Source organism: Wyeomyia smithii, chromosome 1, assembly GCF_029784165.1.
Source record: "Wyeomyia smithii strain HCP4-BCI-WySm-NY-G18 chromosome 1, ASM2978416v1, whole genome shotgun sequence".
NCBI classification, from domain to species: Eukaryota; Metazoa; Arthropoda; class Insecta; order Diptera; family Culicidae; genus Wyeomyia; species Wyeomyia smithii.
This window is the reverse complement of record NC_073694.1, coordinates 131671133-131691941: the sequence shown is the minus strand read 5'-3', so window position 1 is coordinate 131691941 and position 20809 is coordinate 131671133. Positions and strand designations below refer to the sequence as shown.

Sequence of the window (20809 nt, the reverse complement as noted above, 5' to 3'; positions counted from 1 at the left end):
CAATGGTTGGTCTTCAAAGATTATTCAACAGAGTATCTGCTCTATTCGACTTGAATTTATCTCGAACGCTTCTTCGTCGGTGATATCGTTTATTTTTTTCAAGATCTGACTAGTTCTGATGTAATATTGTTTTGTAAGGACCAAATAAAAAAAATAACTAAATAGACAGTGCAAGAGTGATCTAGAAATAAGTTTCCACTCACACGCAAAAACAAATTCATCACGTTAACTTACACGTCTTTAATGTAAATATATAAAATATTGTTCATCACAAAAAGATTTTTTAAAGAAATATCAAATAAAAAAAATAAACCTTAATTGTAGGGTGGTTTACCGGTAAAACAAAAACCGGTAAAACCGGTAAAACCGATATTTTTTTCAATACCGAAATACCGGTATTGGAGAAGCGAAAAAACCGGTATTTTCGGTATTTTTCTTTAAATAAAAAAAAAACAATATTCATTTGTAAGGCTAAGGCTTTGTAAGGCTAATAAGGCTAATAAATGCTACCCACTTAGGTAGGCGTTAAAAATCACATGACGATGTATATAACAAATACATTTAGACAAAAGCAACATAAAATATTAATTTACCCATACCTATTTATCAGTTTTCGTTATCTTTTTGCTTGTTTTGCATGGATTCAGACGATGTGTTTATGTGTATCGATAATATGTCAAAAGCTTCATATCAATAAAGCAAAACATTTATTTTTTAAGTAGAACAGCTTATCTCTTCACACACTCATACTCACAGAGGCAACTCGTGGGTTTTGAACCTACCAGTTTAACTACAAATTATGAACATCAAACTAGTCAGTAATCACAATCATGTCAGCGAAAAAACGCAAGTCATTTTGTGCTATTTGAAAGTAAAACTAAAAAATAATAAAAATAAAAATAAAATAATAATCATTTTGTGCTATTTGAAAGTAAAACTAAAAAAGTAATAAATGAATATAAATTTGGATTAAGAATTTATTTGTTGTTGATACAAAGTGTTTACAGGATGAAATTATCAGCCAATATTTCATCCTAAAAATTACTGTTTCCTTGAAGCTTCGTCACCCATACCGCAGCGGGCTTTTATTAGTAACTAGCTGAATGTTCCCGGGTTTGCTCGTGTTCAAATTTCTGCTTTTTCTATAATTTTCTATATTTTTATATATTTTTGACCAACCTCTCATTTCAAATATTTATTTCTATTTCAGTTACAAACTTGTTCATATGCAAGTATATGCCACATTTTTCGTTTCTCCATCAGGAGCTAAAATTAATAAAATAATTATGATAATAAATAATTTGGACGAACTGTTTCAAAAGTATCGAACAGAATAAATAAGTATCAACCTTCGATTCCGTCGAATTCGTAAAAAGTAAATTCTGGTCTGATCGTCATTTTTTTTAATTTATTTTTTATTCTTCATTCATATACTCTTCTTAACAGTTTCATATATTGTTTCTCTTAGAATTTTAAAGTTATTCACTAATTTGAAACTAAGTTTTGCGATGTAAAAGAAAATTTAAATAAAATCTGCATGTTTTTATTATGTTAACATGAGTTTCGAAATTATGTTCTTCGTAATCATATCACTAGATTCATTCATTAAAGTTTTTCAATACTGTTATATTTATCCAGTGTTGTATGTGGAACATACACTACAAGAGATCAAAACAATGGTCGCAGAGGTCCAAATCTTACAAAAAAAACTGAACCGTAATAAAGCATAGGTACTCATAAATGCAAAAACAAGATTATGCAGCGACACGTCCATACATAGATGCAACCTAAGACGCTAAGCAAAAAATAAATTTCGAATCCAAATTTGAGTAGGTAACGTCTTCGGCAGTGGTTTACTTCGGCAGGTTTTTGCATAAGACTGCGGTAGAAAACCGGCCGAAGAAAACCACTACCGGAGATGTTCCACGCCCTATATTTTTAATTATTTTTCAATAGTACAGAGAGAATGACTTGCGTTTTTTCGCGGACAATCATCATTACTTCCCCAAACTATGATTTTAGGAATTTTGTAGTGGAAAAAGTAGGTTCAAAGTCCACGAGTCACCCCTGGTTTGTATTAATCCGAAAAAAATACCGGTTTTTACCGGTTTTACCGGTTTTTATTTTTATGAATACCTAAATACCGGTTTTGCAAAAAGTCGGTAATACCGACCACCATACTAAATTGTCACCATTCAGACGCGATATGGGTATCAAAAAAAAACTGCAAAACAGATGCAACCTGCTTAAAATAGCTTCGGGGGATTGAAATAGTATCTCTTGAAAGGAAACTTCAATTGATTATTGCTAAAGTTTGCTAAATCATTTTTACAATCTGAAACAAGTGCTGACAGAGAAAAAGATGATGAACGAGCTGATATACTTTTGTTTGTATTTCATTTACACATTTTAAGTAGTTGGTCTCAATACATAGGAGGCTGCATAAGTTGCCTAAAACAGGTTCCCAGCCCTAAACTAACATATATTCAAAATCTTGGAAAGTCATAAAACGAGAACTTAAAACTTCATAAATTGCTGGTTGTTGTTAAAGTTAATACAAACATGCATATTTGCATAAAAATGTACGTGGATTCATAAAACTCATGACTTCTTCACCGCCTCAAACCGAGGGTGAAAGAACGATAAGGGCGGTAGCAGAATTTTTCGCGCATTTTCCTTTCGTTTCTTCGTTGGTTTGATAGGAGCCAGTGAAACGGTTGTTGGTTGACTTCTGCAAGTGCCAAAGATGTGCACTAAAATACCTATGTGTTACCAAGCATTATAACTTTCTCCCGGTATTTTCCGCTTCACCACAAAAGTATATTTTGCAACGCAGCAGTCACTTAGTCAACCGTCGACTAGCGTTCGTGTCGGATGCCACTTCCTGCAGGTCGTAAAATTCAACTTTGTCGAAAGCGTGTTGCATATCAGTTTACCGGAAATTGGTGGGTGGACCGAGAGGCGAGCTTTATTCATTTATGTAAAGCTTAACTTACAGCATTGGTAACCGAGAAGCTGTGAAAGTGCGTGATTTTCCACTTAAAACTGACCAATGGTTATTACTAGTTGTGAATAAAATAATATGGTTCAATTGTGATTGAAATTTTCAAAATCATCGATGAAATTGGCTGACGAGTTAATGTTAACATAACTGTTCGATTTTGATTGGTTTTCTAGTGCAGTCCCTACTTTGTAACAGTGTGGTGAATATTTTATTAGTGTGCGATACTGATACGACAGCCTAGATCAACATTAGTCAACCATCGCGTAGGGGTCCTTTGTTTGCATAATGCTATTACTGGGCGTTTAATGTAGTGACAATCAGCAGGAAGTTTAATTAGATTGTTCGTAAATGGGCGTATGTTATACAGGACGTGTCATCGATGTGACCTTTGTCAGTTAGCCCAATTAATGATTGAAGTATGTTTGCCCAGGAGAAGTTTTCATTGCAAAATTGTTAGTGTATATTTATTAAGTTAGCATACCATAGCATAAACAGCTGCACAACTTCGTAGTTAGTGTCAGCAACAATACTCTGATTACGAGAACTAATTACCCTCGTTCGTGAATCGAAAAGAAATGTTAATCCAACATTTACTCAAGAAAACCGCACAAAACTCTACGCGCCCTCATAAATGTTACGTGAGATGGGAAATTTTAGGGGAACCTGTAAGTGTATATTTATTAAGTTTGCGACGAATGACTAGTTTAACCTCTGATTTGCAAACTTACAGTGAAATTGTATATTTAAAAATGAATTTTGTTATTTTTGCTCTATCAACAATATTAAAGTTTTCAAATTGGTAGGTATTCTCATTTCCTAGTTTTTACCCTTAAAAATCATCTTCAAACTCTCACTACACTTTAACTACTACCCCTCACTGTACAAAATCGTTTTATAAAAAAATAACAGATTCGAAAAGATCAAGGATGCTGATCAGCAGAGGAAGAAAAATTGTTACTAGTTCTATAGTTAGTACTACTAGTGAGTAACCCTTTTTTATTATTTCCAAATGGCGTAGAAAAAAGTTTATGGTGGATTATACTTCGAACAAAAGTCTACTTTTTCGATGTGTTTTATTGGCTCTTTTTATGCATCGCGAAAAGGTTTCATAGATGAAAGAAAAAGGAACTTAGTTGACTTTTAAAAAAAAAATATTTCGCCCAGTACAGTCATATTGAACAAAGTCGTATACATACATGTTGCTAATTAAGGTAATTTAACCGATAGTGGATCCCTTTATTTAATTAACCTTTAGTGGACCACTCTTCAGATTACTCCATTTCTCTTAACATTGAATCAGATTTTCTCGTAATTCTGATGCATATTGGCTAGATAACGTGTTCCCCGATGAAAGTTTCCTGACAATTCCACGAGTTTTCGCATAAATTGAGTTAATATGGCCGGTGTTCCACTATAGGAGAGGGATCCACTCGAGATTAATTTACCCCAATTAGGGTATCTTAAAAGAGCTTGCTTAGACTTAAATCTAAAAATCTTTAGCGGCAACTGGTCTGTCGTGAATTTTTCCGTTTTCTTTTGCTCACTTTATCCCAACAACGGAAATGAATAATGATAAGAGACCCATACTTGGACAGTATGAAGAGATTTTTCGGTGGAAACAATGAGATTGTTTCCAGAAAACAGGAAAATATTAGGATAAATTAATCTATAATGGACCTCTTTCTTAAAGTTTACCACTCGTCAGATTAACTCAATTCCTCTTAACATGAATCAGAATTTAATAAATGTTTCTCGCGGTTCAGCTGCAGATTGACTGGATAGGATGTTTCCCGATGAAAATTAGGAAACATTCATAAATTTTGATTTAATGTTAAGAGAAATTGAGTCAACCTAATGAGTGGTCCACTATAGAATAGGGGTCAAGTATTGTTTTTTTTTGTATGCCTGATGCGCATTTGGACTGCGTCAGAAGAAGTAGTACCTTATAAGTGCAAGGGCTTCAATTCACAATGACAAAGAAGGTGAGCGGATGTTTCAACTGCAAGGTTACAGAAGCGACAGTTATCACATCTGACAATTCCAATGATTTTCAGGTGGTAAAGAGCAGGACAGTGTCCGGTAATAACTCCCGTGTAGAGCTCACAACGCTTGAGACCGAGAAGCCTCTTGGTTATAGCAAGGTTTGGAGAGATAAACTGTTTAGCTTGTCTGCAACCCTGTGTATTGTTCCATCGGTTAGCTATTTCTAGCGTTTCCCATGATTTAAGTTCGCACTAGCCCGCGGATTTAGAAGTGCCCAGAAATGACTCAGGTCCAATGAATTGCTGTGCTGATCTTTGTCTTGTGAGGTAGTCAGCGTTTTCGTTGCCCTCGATACCACAGTGTCCAGGTACCCAGTAAGTACAGAGGAACTTGATTCTGCCGGGATAGCTCTCGTAGTGCTGCGCTGCACTCCCAGACTAATTTGGTCGCGCATCTGGCGGACCTTAGTGCAAATAGTGCAGCTTGACTATCCAAGAATATGACTCGCATGCCTGTAATTACGTTTAAGACATATCTTGGCGCAGACGAGTATGGCATATGCTTCTGCCTAAAAAACGGTGGGCCATGAACCCATTGGAATAGTTGGCCCGTAGACTCCGGAGCCAGTGTTGAATTCTATTTTTGACCCATCTGTATAGAAACAGGCGAAGCCTGATGGAAATGCTGGGAACGGAAACGATGGAAACGATCATCTTATATGAAACGTCAAGATTGTTCTGAACCGCCGTGCAGTCTGATACTGTGGTGACCAGAGCTGCGGAAAGTCAATATCATACTACTGACAATACGCCAAAATGATGCAACACCAGAATCAGCCAACTACGATGCATGGTTCATTACAAAAGAGTTTGCGATGTTACAATGATTCTCTTAGCGTCAACTCTCACTCTCATTTTTTTCTTGGCATCTTTCTCGATCATTCGGGTATGGCTGTACTGAGATTGAACTAGCAGAAATATCAAGTTCATTCTGACAGCATGATGTTATGAGGATAGCAAACATAAAATCAATGATTTTTCTTCAATTGATATGTATGATATTGATATATGGTCGGCGTGCGATCAGACCGAACTAAGCGCCGTTTTCTCAGATTGAGTTATTGACACCCAGTGGATATGAGAAGTAATAATTCATCTATTATGAAGTAACGATTCGTTTGAGCATTTGATAATGATATTATTACAAAAAATTCTCTTTAACAGCTTGTACACAGCAATTGCGGCGGTAAATGTTATTCAACGTTTGGCTTGGTTTGGCTGCACGCCGACTAGAAGCATTGTCAATAAACAACTATTACTTCGTTTTGTAACTGAGCGTATTTTAGTTTGGTACATTTTGAATCTGTATTATCATTTATTTTTATTCTTAGTAGAGAATATGCTTCTTCATAACACCAATTGTAATAAAAAGAATTCTATTAATATTTTTCAAATGATCTCATATCTGAAAAATAATATTGCAGTTTTATTTGTTTTTTGACAGTATGAGTTTAATAAATTAATTCTTGAATATTGTGCTTGTTGTAGGTTAAACTAAAGACAGTGTTTCGCGGCGAAAAATGAATCGCGGGTGGCAAAACAGGAAACTTTTAAATATGTATGGGTATGTATATTTATATACAGATCCTGTTAAATTTTGGCACGGTTCAACTTTGAAACTGTTCAATTTCGGTTCGAAACGGTTTTGCTTCTCCTAGTTTTCATTCATATTTTCTTTTAACGAAGAGAATGGCCGGAGTTAATCGACTGGTTTCGGATATATGGCCGGAATATGTTTCAGTCACATGGTAACGATGATTAAAGCAGTGCTTAGAAGTGCTTAAAATCCCACCATGCCTCTCATTGAAAAACCTGTTGAAAACCTGTTCCGGTTGTGTTCCGAATACTCGGGGTTGTTGTGCCAGCCCACCAAGCGACACCTATACTCACTGGTTTGAAATTATAAACCTAGTTCATTGTGGCCATATCATGAGTTGGGATCGTCACGGACCGCAAAGCAGATCAAATTTGAAAAATCCTGATAGCAACAAACTTCAAGCTGGCACTGACATAATCACGCTACTAAAACGATTTTTGATATTCCAAAAATCACCTTGATTTGCATTGCAGTGATATTTCCCAGTGAACTCTGTATATTCACGACGATTGACAATGCGAACCCGAAAATGGCAACAAAAGAGACAAGATATTGAATCACTTGTCGGATCTCCACGCTTACTGTGATGGTTGCTGGCTATTCATGATAGAAAGAAACGAGTGCGATGATATTTTCTCCCTCGTCATAGTCAGCATGTTGCTTGGATTAATCGCAGCTCTGGTGGTGACTAAAGGTGTAATTTCAAACTCCCTTAGAATGCGAAGATAACCAACCCCACCACCAGGGACCAAAGCAAGGGTGAGAGGACTTTCCCCTGTGGGCAGCCTTTCGTCACTGTTACCGTGATCGAAGCATCTCCCAATGTAGCTGTGATTTCTCTGCTCGAGAGCATATTCTGACTCCAGCGCATTGTGGTCTTGTCAACGCTTCTATTCAGAAGAGCTGTATTGATCGAAGCATAGGATGTATTGTCTAAAGTGCGTTCAATATCAAGAAATGCTCATGGCGCCGTCTTTCGATACTTCAGCAACTTTTCGATGAGAGTAACTATTAAGAAAAGATTTTGTTGATTCACCAGATTGGTAAGCGTGCTGATCCTTATGTAGTGGTGAGTTCTTGATGAACTCATTGCGTATATAGCTATCTGAAATTTTCTCCATCAACTTCAGGAGTGTAGATATGAGGCTTTTAGGCCTGAAGGTTTTAGGTAAAGTTTTGTCTTTTCTTCCTACTTCCGGTATGAAGATCACTTTGATTTTCTGCCAGCTATCTGGAATATAGCCAAGGTTGAAGCTTGCACGGAACAGGTGAATCGGGCAACATGACACTATCTGATTTTTTATCAAAAGATGGGTAGAATGCCATCTAGTCCAGAAGGCTTCATTGGTTCAATAGAGCTTAATGCCCAATTGATTGAAGCCTCTGTGTACAGTCTTCGAGAGAGCAGATCGAGTCATTGGGCGCTGTACGCCTTGTACTCGGACGCTGCTGCTCTGGTGTCCGCTGTTCGTTTATGCAAGTTGACCCAAGGAAGTGCGTGTTCATAACAACCTGCGGTGATTCCCTGGGTTTGACGTGAGGCTTCGGGCAATGTTTGAATGTCCTCGCAGAACTTGATCCTACAAATTATTTTTGCCTTGCGTAACTCAGTGCTGTACTTAGTGAGCGACGCTCTGTACTCATCCCAATTGGATGTGCTTTTTGCCCTGTTGAACAAACGCCTGGCCTCACGGCGGAGGTTAGTGAGCGTTTCGTTCCAGCAAAGCACGTTGCGACACACAAACCTTTCCTTCAAAGGACAGCTGGTGATGCTATGTTCAAGATCACGTGCGGCCGTATTAAGTTCAGCGGGAGTGCGTATATCGATAGAGCAGGGTGACCGGGAGTTGACTAAGTGATCCTCATACAAGGACCAGTTTGTCTTCTTCGGATTCCTGTTTCAGGTCTGAGCACGTGATCTGAGCACGTAAGCATTTTTTTATAGGGGGGGGGGGAATGTTTGTAATGATTTATTTATGTACTAATATCTATTCAGAATTCTGCAACAAATGGTGACATATCAACACTATTATATATGAATCTTCGGATTCCTGAATTTTTCACTTTTCAAAGGATTAACTTCGATGTCATAAATGGTATGTCGGTGATCTGACAAGCTTGGTTCGTCAGAGACATGTCAGTTTTTTACTTTCTCAGTGATGTTTGCGCTGCAGAGAGTGAGGTCGAGGACATCGTCTCTTAGGGCGTTTGTAAAGGTGGAGCTGTTCCCTACATTGCATATATTGACCTCGTTGGAAGTAAGATATTCAAGAAGGTAATGACCCCTTTTATTGGTACCCGAGCCGGCTGAAATCGTGTGGCGCAATCGATGATGAACGGCTTATTCGTTGCTTTGTAGTACGAGCGCGCAGACCTCGGGAGGCGGCAAACGTCCAGGTCCCCGGAGAAAACAGCGGATGCGATGATTATATTTTGCTTCCCGTCGGGACTTCCGCTATACTGACAACAACGTCACGCTGAATAAATTCTGTAATTGGAGTGAATTTGATAACTCTGCTTAACAGAATTGCAGTCCTAGGTTCGAGCTGAGTGTAAGACTAGATTAACCTACCTTTTGAATCCGTAAGGCCAAGAACCCTTGTGTTGTTGACCCATAGTTCCTGGACCAGAGCAGCAGTTAGTGCTCTTTCATAAATCTGCTGCTAAGGATGCTGGAGGCTGCTTTAGCTTGGTGTAGATTCACATGGATATAGCGAAAGCTGCTCATTGGGTGTTGGGTCCGTCTGTGGTTGGATCGGAGGATTCGGTATCTTGCAGCCGGTTGCCATCAGCAGAACTGCTGCTTTGGGTTGCCTTTACTCCGACACCGGCATGTCTTGAATGCTGTGAGCGACAGCCACATGACCAACATCGGAAGGATGGTTTCTGGGAAGATGGTTGAGGAAGTGAGCTCCTTGGAGTTTTCTGCGGAACCTTTCTTTCGACCGCGAACGGGGAGTGGTTGAGGCATTGAGCTATTGGTAGCCGTCTGTTGAACCTTATCTCCCATTGCAGGGTTGCGTTGAGCAGATAGTAACGACGAAGCTGGACTTTTTTTGTACCCTTCTGTTTGTTGCGAGATTGCGTTGAATAGGTGGTGATGCCTGAACTGACCGTTCTGCATGTACCTTCCTACTTTTTGCAACAGAAGTTCCGTGCATTGGTTAACTGCCTGCCACCCCACAATGGACGGAAAATCAAGATCTTCGGCCAAAATTGATTTTTTGGTGTCGAATTGTTAGTTTTTTACTGTAGATGATTTTGTCATTTGAGAAAAGATTTGTAGTGACAAGGAGCTGTCCATAAACCTTGTGAATTGAAGCAAATCTTATCGTTTTTCGAAACAATAAAAAAATCGTCAACGAATACACGGTGTTCCGAATATTGTAATTATAAAAAAAATTGCAACTTTTGTATGTAAAGCCACGCCGCAATGTTGACGTAGAACTACATAAGGTTGTTTTTTTTACTTTTACTTGACTTAACTTAAATGGCCGTACGTCCTAAGACATGGCCTGAAAAACATAATTCCGCAAATTTGATCGATCCATGGCTGCCCGCCTCCAATCCCGCGGGCACTCTGTACTTGCCAGATCATGCTCCACCTGGTCTAACCACATTGCTCTTTGTGCTCCTCTTCGTCTCGTACCAAATCGATTCGAGGTGAGAAACAATTTTGCAGGGTAATGGTCCGTCATTCTCGCCACGTGCCCTGCCCAACGTATCCGTCCAGATTTGGCAACTTTCTGGATGCTGGGTTCACGCGAGCTCATGGTTCATTTCCGTCTCCGTTCCGTTCTTACACGCCGTTCTTCTGTACACCGCAAAAGATGGCTCTTAAAACCCGTCGTTCGAAAACTCCGAGTTCGCAGGTCCTCTTCAAGCATTATCCACTTCTCATGCCCGTAGAGAACAACAGGATATATAAGCGCTTTGTACAAGGTGCCTTTGCGCGGGAACTTAGACGTTTCGACCGTAATTTTTTTATAGAGTCCATAGTAGGCACGACTCCCGCTGATGATTAGCCTCCTAATCTCACGGCTGGCATCGTTGTTCTCTGTTACTATTGAGCAAAGGTATACGAACTCGTCGACTACCTCAAACTCATCACCGTCGATTATCACAATACTACCTAGGAGCGCCCTGTCGCGCTCAGCACCACCCGCTAGCATATACTTCGTTCTAGACGTATTTATCTTCAGTCCAATCTTCTCTGCTTCGTATTTTAGCCTGGTGTACTGATCTGCTACCACCTCAAATGTTCTTCCAACAGTGTCGACGTCATCCGCAAAGCAGATGAATTGACCGGATTTAACGAAAATCGTGCCTCGCGTGTCTATTTCGGCTCGTCTCACAACACCTTCTTGCGCAATGTTGAACAGTAGGCAGGAAAGACCATAACCTTGTCGAAGTCCCCTGCGGGATCCGAAGGGGCCGGATAGACCACCCGAAATCCTCACACAACACTGCACATTCTCCCTTTATCGTAGCTTTTATCGGTTTGGTAAGCTTCCCAGCATAGCTCTTCACGATTAATCGTGTCATAAGCGGCTTTGAAGTCGATGAAGAGGTGATGCGTAGAGACGCTGTATTCGAGGCATTTTTGGAGGATCTGCCGCAGAGTAATGATCTGGTCCGTTGTGGATCGACTCTCCATTAAGCCGGCCCGGTAACTTCCCACGAATCTATTGGTTAGTGGTGACAGCCGCTGGAAAATTATTTGGAATATCACTTTGTAGACGGCATTCAGGATAGTGATCGCTCGGTAGGTCTCATAATCTAGCTTGTCGCCTTTCTTGTAGATGGGGCAAATAACCCCATCCTTCCTACGACCTAGGACGCCACACTGCTGATGGCTGACTTGATGGTATTCCAGTAGGCCTCTAGAGGGACTTCTATGTTCTCTCTACTTTTTTCCTGTATAGACTTCCTCACTGGGACCAGAATCGTTGATATATTGTGAGTTATGCCCGGGTGTCTGCTGCATCCGGCACTTTTATTATTGCGAAGTGGCATGCTTATTATTATTTTTATCAGTGCACAGCGGTCCAGGAATGCAATCTAGCGGAACAAAATTAATAACTCCGGATCGTGTTGGTTTTTTGAGATAGTGATTTATGATTAGAAACTCATAAAGTTTGTTAGTACATTTAGAAAAAAAAAATAAAATAAAAATAACAGTTTTTTGTCTATTTTGTCCAAAAAAATCAATATCTCATACACGATGCATTCTTGAATAGTTGCGACTTTGGAAGACTTTCATATTATTGGCTAATGAACAACTTTGTAGTACAAACCATCCTTCTAAATTGAAAAAATGAAAACAAAAAAAATTTAGTACACGTTTAGTACAAATATTTTCATACAAAAATATTCCTTGATTATTCTAATAAACATTGCCGAAATCACTATCTCAAAAAACCAACACGATCCGGAGTTATTAATTTTGTTCCGCTAGATTGCATTCCTGGACCACTGTGCAGTGCTTGTGTTCAATGTGATGTAACCCTTCCTTTTACACGCTTACTGTTCTACTATACCGAGACTCGTTCCTCCTGCCGAATATCACCAATTATAATTCCCTGGAGAAGTTTCGTCGTGCATCTGGCCAGTTTTATTGATAAGAGGGATTTATTTTTGTTAAGAGGAAGTCATGCAAAGGTATTGTAGATGTCAGCTTAAAGGAAAGGGAACTGGTGGGGAGCCTGAGAATAAATCCATGCTCAAGTCCTTTCTGACATCGGATGGCCTGGTTCTACTAAGATTCGAACCTACGACCATCCGCTTGACAAAGCGAACTCTGTAACCTTGCAGCTACGCAGCTCCTCTCCACTTAGTATGAGAAAACTTATATTGCAAATAACACTGGTTGACAAAAGAGAAAGAAAAATGCGTTTAAATCCGAAAAAAATGAAACAATATAACTATTTAACCTTTCCTGTGAATTTTGGTGCCCTTAGCCATTTCAGTCACGCGACAAAAGCTTCCACCCACTCCAACGCGAACGTAATCCGTGCGCCTCCTTTCACTGTTACATCGGTGGAGACGCTAAGTTAATTATTCGACAGGCTTTTAGGGAACGAGCTTTGAGGGTAATTTAGATCTAGAGTTCGATGTTAATATTCTAGAGAAAAACTTTATTCTATAAAGTTGTTACATATGATGAAACGCACATTTTTCTGTAATCATGAATTGGAATGATCCATATTTTGTTATGAAATCCAGCATCCAATTTTCTTATCTTTGCAGATAGAACTAAACGATGTTCTACAATGTTGTAGCCCCGTCAATTTTCCATTTTTCAAAATAACCAATATAGCGCAATTTTACTGCGGTCATAAAGCTCAAACTGGGAAAAAGGGTAAGATTATGACTTTTTGCTCCCACTCCAACGTGAACGTAATCGTTCGCCTCCTTTCACTGTTGAATCGATGGAGACGCCAAGTACATCGTTCTAAGGAAAGAGATTTGGGGGAAATTTGGATCTAAAGCTCGAATGTACTTAACGTCCATCGATTCAACAGTGAAAGGGGGCGCACGATGTACGTTCTGAACTGAACTGAAATTGTTGAGGCCACAGAAACTCACAGCAATGAGTAAATAACTATAATCTTTCATTTTTTCCAGGGTAATGAATTGCATAATTTTATCTCGGTTGCATGTGTTGCATGTGTTCATGCTCAGCATGACTCTTTATTTCTTAAAGTTTCATTAACTGCCTCAAACAACGAACACGGCAAAATAGTAGGAGGATGGTATCAATTATCTTCTTTCAACGATTAGAACCTAGCGTTCGTATGATACCGGCACAGTTTTGGAATGAAAATGGTGGTCAAATGTTTGAATGGTACCTTTCATAAATTTCCAGTAAGCGTGGCGTGTGTAGTAGAACGAGTAAAACAACAACAACAACAAATCGTTCCAAAGTCAGATCGGTTGTATACTTTAGTGTCGGCTGTACTTGGGAAGTAAGGTAGTGATTGGTTTTCTCGGTATGATTTGGACACTCCATGTTATATACCAACGCAATAGTGTCTCAATCAATTGGTTCTTCTTGTTACAACAACTCAATCGTAAAGAAAATTCTGATCGATTGATACCGAAACCTCGATAATCTGATAATAAATCACTGAAATAAAAGCGCTCAAACCTGACCTGACCAATTTTTCCATGGTTGAATTTCTTGACTTTCAAGTTAAGGCACCTAACTTCCAGATAGACGTAATCCTACGTCAAAAACAACACAGTTCAACAACACAACCAAATGTTTCCCCTATTGCAGACAGGTTCATATAGTCATCACTGCATAGCAATTTATGGCGGATGTTGCTGACTGTCACTGATAGGACAAGGGGATAGAAGTTGTTGTTTGCCTAATCGATTTGTTTCCTACGCTTGTACGATTTAGCCGCCGCCGAAATGGATTGATGGGTTTGATAAAATTAAATTAATCTGAAATAATAAAATATTTGGATGTAGAAAAGTTACTCGACGATTGGTAAACGCACAGAAAGAAAAGTTCGAGTAGCGCGGGTTGCAAAAGCGTTTATCACTAGTAGTATCTCTCCTTTGATTGAGTCATAATATCTTACGATTTTTCAATGATTTAAGTTTAGATTTGAGTAATCGTAAATGATTGATAAGTTTTTACATACAAAGAGGTGTAATTTTTATACCGTGTTTCCTGTTTATCGTTTGCAGCTCGTTAAGTTTTCAAGCTTGTCAATGCAAATTTTTAACACCTGGTGCACCAAAAAGGGAGTACACGGGATTCTCTTTTCACGCGATTGATGCGTGCGCGCAAAAATTTATTTCCCATGTCACAAATCGCGTAATTTTAAAAAATTCGCGTTGAAAAAATCACGTAATTTCGAGAAAATCGCGTAAACAAATCGTGTAAAAGAAAAACGCGTTAATTCAGTTTTATATTAGACCGGTTGGTAGGAGTGTACCTGTAGCGGAATCAACTGTTGCTAAGGAAAAAAGTTGGCTGGTCTGACAAGCCATCTGCACGTGGTTTGCGATATTCTTTTTTCTGTACTAAAGGGATAATAACATCTAAAATTCATTTGAACGACTACTTGAAAACAAAAGTGTTTCTCTTCTTTTCTACCAACAACATACTGTGGAGTATTCATGTTATGTCTGGGCTCAATGACTCTATTTGATTTTTGTTGGAAGATGGGTAGAATACTATGAAGATCTCATAGAATCAAAAGAACTGCTGTAAGGGAAATGAGTGTTCTTGGCCATCCACCTGATGTTAGTATCATTCATAAATTGTCATACCTAGATATTTTATATATTGTTAGCCCTTGGCACATATACCTAGAAAGAATGTCCACGTGGCATTCAAATAATTTGTGTTAAAAGCGATGGTGATTCTGCGTTGCAGATTGCTACTACACTTCCTATGATGTTTATGTTTTTATGATTGCTGCATTGTTCTTTCTTAAGAGAATTAGCTTGAGTATGAAACATGTGCTGTGGTCTGATATACTGTATTTATCAACGGCTATAGAGTATTGAGCTCGGTCAAGTATTGCATGGCATGAGTAGCGTCGACAGACCAACAAAAAGATTTGTTAGCCCCTTCAAAGATGACTAGAACAAGATAGCTGACTCTTGCAGTATGCAACGGACACGATTGCCGCTGCGCGTGAACGAAAGTCGAACTAATTTTCAATAGACGGTGTTGCCATCTAGCTTTCATTTTAATTTATTATTTCATTTAATAATTTTATGGATTATGCACGATAAATCGATTTTGCCAACAACCAGTTTTATGCGCCTAAATGGCGCATATCTGATGACCTAAATGGTCATCAGATAGCAGCACTAACCGTTGTAAAGGTATCGTGGGCAAAATGTATGAAAAAGCTGAGAGTCAGGCATCTTGTTCTAGTCATCTTTGCCGCCTTGTAATGCCGAACGAGAACAGCGACTTCAGCCGGTAGTAATTTATATTCAAGACCTGGAAAGTATAGGCAAACGAGAAACGCAACAACCACCTCTTCTCGTTTATGAAGCTTCCATCGTGGTGGCAACGACATTTCTATGCGCGAAACTTGCAATGGGAAATATCTCAGTTTTAAATGCAACGGAATTGGCGTCTTTGTTTTGATTTTGACGTTGAAGTAACATCTGAATTGGAAAATCTAGTAATTCAACCAGGGAAAACCAGTGGTCAGGTTTTTAACGCTTAAATATCACCCAAGTAATCAAAAGTTCGGATAAAAGTAAAATTCATAGACTTATCAGCCAATCTAACGATCGTGAATAGAATTCAATTCAGCTCAATTTTTAAGTAATTAATCGAACTTTCAAGTTCGCATTTGTTGAATAAACTACTAGAAAGTTCACATCAAGTTTGGATATGTCGCTGAACAGAGCGCTATTTAGCTTGAAAAGAAAACTTAAAAAAACTTAAAATAAAAATCAATTTGCAATTTTTCAATTCCCTCCACTCATTATTCGTGTTGGTATAATTCCATGAAAATCATTTACTGGAGAAATCTAGATCAGAAGAATAATTGCCTGGCTCCATTTATTATTAAATATCATATTTTTTGCCACTTACTACACCAAGCTTCGAACTCGAGTCCTCCCTCTTTGAAGCCTAGATCCATACCACTGCTCCGTTCCCGCTATATGAGATCAGCATCGATTTTACTCGATGTGCTCATTTCTTTTCGTTACCTACACGTTCATGGCTAGAAACCTACCGGGTCTCTCTTCCAGCTTGGATAAAGTACAGGCGGAACCTCATGCGAATTGTTGGTAATGTAATTAAAAAAGGTTGTGTACGCAACATTTTCCTTTCAAACGTTTATTGAAAATTTATTCTGGTAAGCAGTATATACAAAATATGATAAATGATCAAAATCAATAAATTTTTTTTAGATTAATAGTTTCGCTGTTTGCCGTAGTCGAAACGAGTCGTTGGTGACATAAAAAACTCTCGGTGGTGTCCAAGAAATGGACTTCGACCTCCAGAACCGGCAACACCATGCTGTGGTCGAACGTAAAATATACCCAAGATTTGGACAAAATGCGCAGAGATAAAAGCATCACGCGCAAACAAGTGTCTAACGGGTATTCACAGCATACACCCGGTTTACTTTTTCTGTTGATCTGCACATTCCTGGGAATCTGAATTCATAATTGATTTTCTGTAAGGTAACAAAAGAAAGTGTTAAGTGCCATCAAACACCTCAATATTACCCATTGGAATTATAGGTTTGTTTTCCTTTTGCCGTTTATTTAGATAAAAAAAATCCGAGGATAATAAAATAAACCACTTTTCTTAATTCTTTCTTTATTGTTTTAAAAAAACGCATTTTTCATCTTTAATCCTGGAGCAAACTCCACTTTCGCCAAAGCCGAGTCGGAACTTAACATGAACATAAAAGTGGCAATGAAGTACGACATACACTTCTTCTGAACTTTCGTGCTGATTAGAAGTACGGATAAAATGCTAACCGAACTTTAGTTTCCGGCGGCTTTGAGGTTCACGTGTGAACTTTATGTGAACTTCAAGGTTCCAATGAAGAGGAACAAGTAGCTTATCCTGAACTTTTATGCTGATTAGAAGTACGGATAAAATGCTAACCGAACTTTAACCTCCAATGCTTTGAGAAGTTCACGTGTGAACTTTATGTGAACTTTAAGGTTCCTATGAAGAGTAGTAAGGAGCTTCTACTGAACTTTCGTGCTGATTAAAAGTACGGATAAAATACTAACCGAACTTCAATTTCCGGGGGTTTTAAAGTTCACTTGTGAACTTTATGTGAAATTAAAGGTTCCAATAAAGGGGGACAAGCAGCTTCTCCTGAACTTTAAAGTTGCTTTCAGGTGTTGACGGTACTTTATTTAGAATGAAGTTCGGTTTTTGAGTAATGTGTCCTGTTGTTCAACAAGAAAGTTCCACGGAACCAATTTTGAACCTTGTGTGAACTTCTAAGTTTATGTGTTAAGTGAAATTCGAACTTCTGGTTGCTTGGGCAGCAATTTCCAGTGGCGTCGGGTCCGCCTGTGCAACATGTGCACTACACAGGTACTCTATTCCTCAACATCAGAACATACGCAATTATTGAAATATAAAAAAAAAACATAAAAACAAGTAAGCATGTCAGCGGGACCTCCTTAATATGAAACGTTAAACAATTTGGTTTGATTTTCTTATCTATTTACGGAAAAAGAACTCAAATAATTGTTTGTGCACATGTGCCGAAATGAGCCACGTGACGCCTCATTTCTTTTCAGAATATCGAGGTTTTGGCATCAATTTACGGTTAAATTTATGTAACAAAAACAACCTATTGTTTGTGTTACACTATTGAAAAATTGGTAAATAACACCGATTGTCTAAATCATACCGAGCGACCAATCACTACTTCTTTCCCCAGGCACATCCGACACTAACGGATACAATCGATCTGACTTTGTGAACGATGTGTTGTTGTTGTTGTTTTACTCGAGGCCACTGTTTCCGACACTTTTTTACTTTCCTTACCATTCCCTATTCCTCTAAACTCCTCTCTCCTTCCAAATAATTGACGAAACCTTGATATACAAGGTACTTATCGAACATTTCACCCCATCATGTACATTCCAAAACTCTACCGGTATCATACGCATGCCATCGAGTTGAATTTCTCATTCGTGTATTGGCCGGCAAAGCGGACGGTTCATTCTGGAGCAGCAGAAAGCGGGTGGTGGCAAATATTGGTCGCTTATGAAAGCGCATGCCATAGAATTTAATGTCTCATTTGTTTATGAACCGGCAAAGCGGACGGTTCTTGCTGGAGCAGCAGAAAGCGGGTAGTGGCAAATATTAGTCGCTTATAAAAGCGCACGCTATAGAATTAAATTTCTTATTCGTTCGTATGTATGGATTACAATTGCACGTGTGTGGGTAACTGTAGAGGATGTTTATCAAAGATTTAATATTTTCTCGTTTATTCATTAACATTTAATAGAAATAGTAAAACGCTTGAACGAACACGGTTGTAAATTCGACATTATAGGAGCATTCAAACTTCTTCAGCCAGTCTTTATTCGTCGAGGGAGAATCACTGCCGATGTATGATCAACATTTATTTGCTAGAAACTTTATTTAGATCAAAGCAGGAACTTTTCAGTCCATCAATTATCGGTAAAAGGAGGGCCATAAATTGTCAAAACAGGTTCTTTTAAGTACCTTCCATAAATTATCGGTAAAGTTTTCTCAGTGAACATACATTTAAACTTTTTATTTTTGTTTCTAGGTGCGCGGCTTTGTTTTTGTTTCTCGCATACAGAAATAAAACAAACTAGTTTCTATCGTGAAAAATAACAAAACATTTATAAATGCTCTGGATCATAATTAAAGAAGTTCCTGTCACTCGCTGTGAAGTTTTCCTGTCACTCGCCAAAACATCAATAACCACTACGCAAAAAGCGTGTAATTGAGTTCGTGTTTTTTTTTTAAGTTGATGAAATAAACGTAATTTCTTAAAATACATGAAGTGCTGGGCTGGAGCTAAGGTATTTCTGAAGTGACAGCGCTAATATAAAAGATCCATTCTCTTAGTATATATTATTAATTATAACGCATTAACGTCTCCGCATTCAGGAATGCTTTGTTAGATAAAATTGCAGAAAATACTATAGTTATCATTCCAATTCGGTCGTGTCTTAGATATCACCCTCTTACTTTTTTTTATTTTGTGTAACAATAGATCAACTTACCGTTTATGTTCGTTAAGTCGAGAATTCTGTTGTTACAAATCAATGGAGACAGGAAACTGGCAACAAGGCCGATTGTTTGTGCGCGTTTTTATCTCCACGTAATAAAGAGGATGTCTTGCTCATACGAATACGTAACTTAGCACATATTTTTAGAGTTTCGGGTTTATGTTTCGGAGAACATTGGACTTTGTTCGCGTAGGTCTTATTTGACAATGTTCATTAAAGAGGTGAAGCCCCTTTAGGCTGACTGACTAAAGATTGATTTGCTACTTATGAAAGTTACGTCAAACCGGTGGATAAAAATAAGCGTATAACTAAATTATTAAGAGTCTAAACTTTACGTATTTATTCACCCACAACCACAAAACATAAAACAGTAAAATTGCTATATAAATTCAAAAAATGAACTGATAACATACAAATTAAACTAAAAAGTCGATAAATCACAATAGCTTCAGCTCTTCGTAGCTCTCAAAATTCATACCTATAATATAATCAATTATCGACCCGCAACATCTAACAGATGTATCCCAGGGTCTCCCTTTCCAACTAAAATTTCCCATCTCACGTAACATTTATGAGGGCACGTAGAATTCTCTGCGGTTCTCTTAAGTAAATGTTGGACTAACATTCCTTTTTCGTTCCCCAACAGTTGCAAGGACGTAGCCAGGGCGGTAACAATTCTCTGGAGACATCTGACCTTTTTTTTTTTTTCTTCATCTATAATTTATTTGACACGGCACAAATACAATTTAATGTTTACCGGCGCCAATTATATCTGGTAGCTTACTTTCTAAAGTATCTTAATAACTAAAAGCAAATTTATTATCCTCGCTGCCGACTACGAGCTGAAACTAAATCTAACTTAAAGCTAGAATGTTTTGCATTAAAAGCACTGATTTGTTGTTTGATGGTTTTCCATCGCCATAGGTAAGCAGCATATTGAATATGTTCCGCTGCTGGGCCAAGATATTACGGACTGGAATATTGGGTTGTCTCCCTCGGGACCTGAGAGTATCGTGCGGGTCTAGTTGCTGTTTCCGGATCCGGGGTCTTAACGTGTTCTTGTCGTTTGGTTGGATGTAGGCGGAAGGGAATAGGATTAAACTGGGGCGTGGATGGATTTCAGGAAAACGTATATAAGGGACATGTAGGATAAGTCACGGCTCGCCAAGACATCACGAACAGGAACAGCCGGCTGCCTACTTTCGGCATGCAGGGAAGCTATTAATTTAGACCTGGCGTCACGGTGTACAGGGCATGACCAAACCACATGCTCTATGTCGTGATAACCCTCACCACAGGCACAGATACCACTTTCCCCGAGCCCAACACGACGGAGATGCGCGTCAAATCTATAGTGATTGGACATAAGCCGGGACATCACGCAAATGAAATCCCGACCTACATCCAACCCCTTGAACCACGGGTTCG

At 38.6% G+C, this 20809-nt stretch overlaps 1 protein-coding gene across 16 annotated transcripts in view; it reads left to right on the top strand.

The window, feature by feature from the left end:
• Positions 1-2861: 2861 nt before the first annotated feature.
• The window catches only part of LOC129717631 (probable G-protein coupled receptor No18), a 28213-nt gene continuing 10265 nt past the window's right edge, over positions 2862-20809 (top strand). For 5 of the 16 annotated variants that reach the window (XM_055667675.1, XM_055667670.1, XM_055667668.1 and 2 more), the window contains exon 1: positions 2865-3456. The gene's annotated coding sequence lies outside the window, so the exon portion shown is untranslated. Of the gene's footprint in view, positions 3457-3484; positions 3670-20809 lie in introns of those variants that run through there. The other 11 variants (XM_055667676.1, XM_055667673.1, XM_055667671.1 and 8 more) reach the window with 10 other exon arrangements.